Source organism: Odontomachus brunneus, unplaced genomic scaffold, assembly GCF_010583005.1.
Source record: "Odontomachus brunneus isolate Ranch 3 - 2012 unplaced genomic scaffold, Obru_v1 Obru_scaffold_055, whole genome shotgun sequence".
NCBI lineage: Eukaryota > Metazoa > Arthropoda > Insecta > Hymenoptera > Formicidae > Odontomachus > Odontomachus brunneus.
Window position 1 is genome coordinate 530,999 of NW_022639505.1, and position 6,200 is coordinate 537,198.

A 6,200-nucleotide genomic window follows, 5' to 3' on the forward strand; every position below is an offset into this window, starting at 1 on the left:
AAACAAGTGAGCTTAGAAAATAAACATAATTAATACAATTAATATTTAGTAACATCTCCCTTGGCTGAGATGACTGTCTCAATTCTTCTAGGCATACTTTCAATATATTTCAAACAGTTTGTCTTGATTTCTTCGTTTCTGTGCCACATATCAATCAGACGCTCAATTCATCACTGCTTACTTGTGACGATTTTCATAGATATTTTTCACTTTAACAACTGCTAGAGGTTTTTTATAAGGTTGAGGTCTGGAAAATATTTCCTGGCCAGTCAAGAACATTCACTTTTTTTCATTATAAGTATTTGATCAAATATTTGATATATAATTGCAACTTGAATATTAACAAAAAATAAAAACAAAAAACAAAAACATACTCATGGCGTCGAAAAAATAAGAGATAGTATAGGCCACTGAGAAAATTCAAAGAACATTAGTAAATCACACAATCAATGAAGTATAAACTTTTGTAATTTTGAAGAAAACATTGTTTATAATCTAGAGAAATTATTATTTGTATATTAAAAGCACCAGGAATTGTTTATTGAGAGGTATTATGTGTACATAATACAAAAAATAAATACAATAAACAATAAAACGAATACTGAACATAATAAACTTAATAAACAACAGAAAGAAACGGAATAAAATTTGTCCTATATTTTACGCAAATTCTTTAAATTGTTAGTTATCTATCTTTTCATATCATTAGTACGTCTTGTATGAAAAACAAAATTTTTCCGTATTATTAAGAAAGTTGGGAGTGATTAAACAATTGAACGGCAAAACATTATTAATAAAACTATGTTGAGAGTGTATATTGAGTAAGAATATTAGTGAACTTATCATAAGCAAGCAAGAACAATTTGACTGCCATAATGTCTACTTTTAGGTAGAACGAAAATAAAAAATTGTTTACATTTCCATATATGTTTCTTGCCTAACGCTTAGCGTTATATATGACAGATTTTACAATAAATATATAAAACATTGCTTTTAATATGTTTTGTTTTTTTATTTTGAAATGATGTAATCATTTTTATAATAAATTTTTATAATAAATAATTTTAGAATAAAAAATAGTGCATTTAAATATTGATATTTTTGCAGGAATTCTAGATAACACGTACACTGAGAGAAAAATGTTTGGTATTTGTAACTATAATCATATAGAGAAATAATTACTATAAAATATGATCAAGACAACCATTTTTTAATCAATTGCACTATAATTGTAGTGATAATAACTTTATGTGCACGTTACTACTACTATCTTCGTGTTGGAACAACCAAAAAATATAGTTTGGTCCAATTTGGTGCCAACTATATTTTTTAGTTGTTCCAACGCGAAGATAGTAGTAGTAACATGCATGTAAGATTATTATCACTAAAATTATAGTGCAATTGACTAAAAAATGGTTGTCTTCATCATAATTTATAGTAATTATTTCTCTATATGATTATAGTTACAGATATCAAACATTTTTTTTCAGTGTATCATTTAAAAATGTTTTCGAAACGTTTTACAAATGGTTATGAAACGTAAAAAATTAATATTTCAAAATTAAATATCTTCACGAGTTTGGTTCACACGATAACGACAAGCTTACGGAAATTTTCTACCTAAATTTCAGCTTAATTGAAATACCGAGAGTTAAAATATTACTGCAAATAACGACCTTGAAAAGAAAAACGAAATACATTTTAACTGTATGTACCATACACTTATATTAAATATTTGATCATCAAAATTATATTTTTCTTCTCTTTATATGTTGTATAAATACATCTCAAAAAAACACTTTTGCATATTCATTCAGTTTGCTATAAAAAATTGTGAAAGAACAAGCACGGTTTTCAGGTAACCTGACCCTTCAGACCCTTTAAAAAGTATTTTGCTTAACGCGACGCCGAAAGTATATACCTTGTTGTCGGTACCAAGTATCCAGTTGATGGTAAAAAGATTCCGGCCGCTGATCATGCGAGTTTCCTACGTGGCAAGCGTCGGTATACCTGACTGAATCGACTGATGATAGCGCGCTGCACAAGGTTTTCTTCCGATTCTAAACGTCGTTATTATCGCACATTTTCAACGTCACCGATAAGAACGCGGTAATAATAGAACTTTTGTTTTTTAAATCGATAATTACCAAACATATAGTTCAATATCAGTCAAATTTTACATAGTTCGTGCGAAAATGTACAGGCAATAACAAAGTACTCTCTCTCTCCCCTCCGTTCCTCCCTCTCCCCCCTCTCTCTCTCTCTCTCTTTGTCTCTCTTATATGTTATTGATATGCATTACTACAATTTTTTATATAGTTTACAGTAATTTAATAAATTTATTAATACAATATATGATATGTACAAATACATAAAATTTTAAATTTATGGAGAAAAGAATTTTACTTCTCAGTTACAAGCAAATTTTGTAATATTTTTATATCATAATAAATTTATGGATAAATAGTGAAAAAGGAAGAGTATTGTCAGCAATGGTAAAATGTCATTTGCCAATTAAAGATTTTTATTTCAAGATATCAGTTTTATTTTAAGACAACGGTTCCTACAACCGTTATTATTGAGATGCAGATGTTTAAGAAAATTAACGAGCTTTTATCTTTCGTCATATATATGTACGTCTAAATAAACACAAGCATCTCTTTCTCTCTCTCTTTCTCTCTCTCTCTCTCTCTCTCTCTCGACATTTTCGACGAGATGTTTTCTTTTCATTCGGACGTAGGTGTAAAAAAACAATCTCGATGAATCTTTTAAATACCATTGTATTTCTCTTCTGCCGCGGCGAATGTGTGTACAGAAAATTACTATGCGAATTATCTAAGCGAGGATTTGTAGTTATCACGTTTTGTACAATATATTTATATAATATATATATTTATATATATATTTATATTTATATATATATATATGTATAATATAATGTGATGAGACGATGATAGCAATAATGATAATAATAAATTCATTCATCGACAATAATGATCGGTGAAGAAGAATGACGAATGACGACGCGTTCATGGACGATGAAGAATTACAATCAATGACAAGAGAATCAATTTTTCAAACCATCTGAAACATATTTTCTTTCTTCGCACGCACGTCAGGTGTTACGCATTCTTTTCTCTCGTCTGTTACTCCATCCCTCTCCCTCTCCTTCTCTCTTTCTCTCTTTTTCTTTCTTTCCTTCTTTCTTTACTAGCTGCAACTCTTTGGCTTGTGTACATTTGTGACTGATTGTACGTAATATAAATTATTAAAGTTACAATTATTAAAGTTATTATTATACTATTCAGATGCGCGCTGTCCTCGCGAGTCTTTGGACTTAATCGTTGTCTCTCGAACATCCCATGGTCTCGTCGCGAAGCCGCACATGTCGGCCGCTGTTCGCTCGAGCGACGAAAAATCGCAGTTTCACACATGGAAAAAAAAGATCTGCTACATATGGACAGCTAAACATAATTTGTTAGTCACTTTTTCTTCGCTGCAGGAGCCAATTTCCTTGCTGCGATAACAAGAAAATCTGCTCTTGCAACAAAAAAAGTAGCTAAAGCAGTAAATTATGTTTAGTTGTCCATCTCTAGCAAATTTGTTGTGTTAGCCACTTTTCTTGCTGTAAGAGCAGATTTTCTTGTTATCATAGCAAGAAAATAAGTTCCTGCAGCAAAGAAAATGTACTGAGAGAAAAATATGGTTACTTTTGCCCCCAACAAAACTTTTGTAATTTTAACCACAAAAATAATTAAAATAACCATCTTTATAGTAATATTTACCAACACAATGATTATTCTAACTATTTAAATAGTTAATATTGTTAGAAAGATGGTTATTCTAACTATTTTTGTGGCTAAAATTACAAAATAGTTTCGTTGGGGCCGAAAGTAACCATATTTTTCTCTCAGTATAGCTAACACAGCGAATTATATTTAACTGTCTGTATGTAGCAAATTAGTTTGTTGCCGCAACAAATAATATTTCCGTGCACTCATAATTTTATCCGAGTCGCTCGAGCACGGCGCGACTCACCGCGACTAATTACACAAAATTTCGCTTCTCCCGTTAGCTGCAACGGCAGCTTACTGGCGCGTTTCCCCGATCGATCGAATCCTTATGATCGATTTGCGGGCACGTTCGCGTCGCGCAATTATTACGCGGAGCGGAGCTAACAAAGCGACGCTACTAACTTATTCGCGATACGTTTGCTCGCGCGGTTTCTCATCGCCGTATGACCAAATACGTCCCCCATCCTACATGATAATCGCTTTTGTCGCGTGGGGCTCGTTATTCGATTATTCGCGGTCTCGCTCTCGCAGAATGTTAAAGAGTAAATTCGGATTCGCACGATGGAGCGGCGAAGTCTGCCGCTTTACCGTCTCGATCTTAGAGCATATACACATGGAGGAGGAATGCTGGCACGAAAGTGTGTCCAAAATGTATGCGAGAGAGAAAGCTACACGGAAAAAACAATATAGTTGATCCATACAGAAATCTGATTGTGCCAACCAGATTCAATAGTAAAATACGGAACAACTATTTATGTGGTTGCTGTAACCAAAGAGCAATGGCTGAGTTACTTATGTTGCAGCAGTGATAATACATGGTTAATACAAACGCGGCTCATTACGCGGCAACTACAAATGTATATTTATACACTCAGAACCAGTTTTCATATGTATACATCTCTAGCTGTGCGCGTAGTGAATTGCTTTTGCTTTCTAACATCGCTGCTTTGCAATATAGCATTGATTAATGCAACTATATCGATATTTAGCTTGTCTATGTAAAATGATCCCCTTACTAATTTCTGGTTGCCACAACCAAATCACGCGCAACTTCATTGATGTAGTTGACACATCAAAGTAAGTAAGTCAAATCAACCATACACATAACTATCATACAAAGATATGTAGAATGATACAGCTATTTGCTTACAACTAAATATTTTTTGTTAGGTGCACCACATCTTTTTTTTCCGTGTATACGTTCCTATTCGTCCACATGCGTTGAAGTTGACAAGTTAGGTTAGGTTATAAAGTTGATAGGAGATAAGAGTTATTTATTTACTCCTCATAGAGCTCTAGGAATTTTTTCAGAATTTTGTATTAACATTCTAGTACTTCAAGAAAACGCAAGAAAATGCAGTACTAAGAAGTTAATACAAAATTCTGAAAAAAATTCTCCGAGCTCTATGAGAAAAAAATGAACAATTTTTGTCTCTTGCTATTTTTCGGTAAAGTTGATAGAATTCAAGTAAAAAAATATTGAAACCAATAATTTTGGGGCCCAGCAACAACTGACGTATTTTGGCGCACAGAGGATGAATAGGAATGTATACCTTTCTCTCTCGCATATATTTTGGACACACTTTTGGTCTACAGGAGGCATACGCCATTCCCCCTCTGTATATACAGGGTGTTAGTTAAGTATGTTGCCATACTCAACAGAGCGATTCTTTGGTTTATTTCAAGTAAAAAAGTTCATATAAACATGTGTCCTAAACGGCTTAGTTTCCGAAATATAGTGAATATTCGCAAATGTTTGACGAAACGGTAAATTGCGTTGGAGATATCTTCCTGCATAAATATGCCTTGCTTCACGTGAGTTACCATTCGCACGATCGTAAACAAAGTGACAAAGTCAAAGTCAAAGTCATAAAATCAAAAATAGACTTCAGTTCTGATGTTGCTGCGGTCGTTAGCTTGTGCATATATTTTCGGGCCAAATTTCAGTCCATCAAAATCGGTTTTATCATGCCTAAGTTTACAAATTTTTGAATGGCAGATATGCACTTTATCTACGGTCTTGCAAATGGTAACTCACGTAAGGCAAGGCGTATTTATGCAGAAAGATATCCCCAACGCAATTTACCATATCGTAAAATATTTGCGAATATTCACCGCTTTCTTCGAGAAAAGGTTTCTTTTGTAAGGAACTCTATTGATCTTGGAAAGCCTATGACAGTTAGAACACCAGTACTAGAGGAAGCTGTTCTAAACGAAATAGATTATTAATACACGTTTAAATTTTTTTATTTTGGAAACTAAGCCGTTTAGGACACATGTTTATATGAACTTTTCTACTTGAAATAAACCAAAGAATCGCTCTGTTGAGTATGGCAATATACTTAATTAACACCCTGTATGCTCTAAGGTCTCGACGCAACGACAATATCCCCCCCCCCCCCCCCC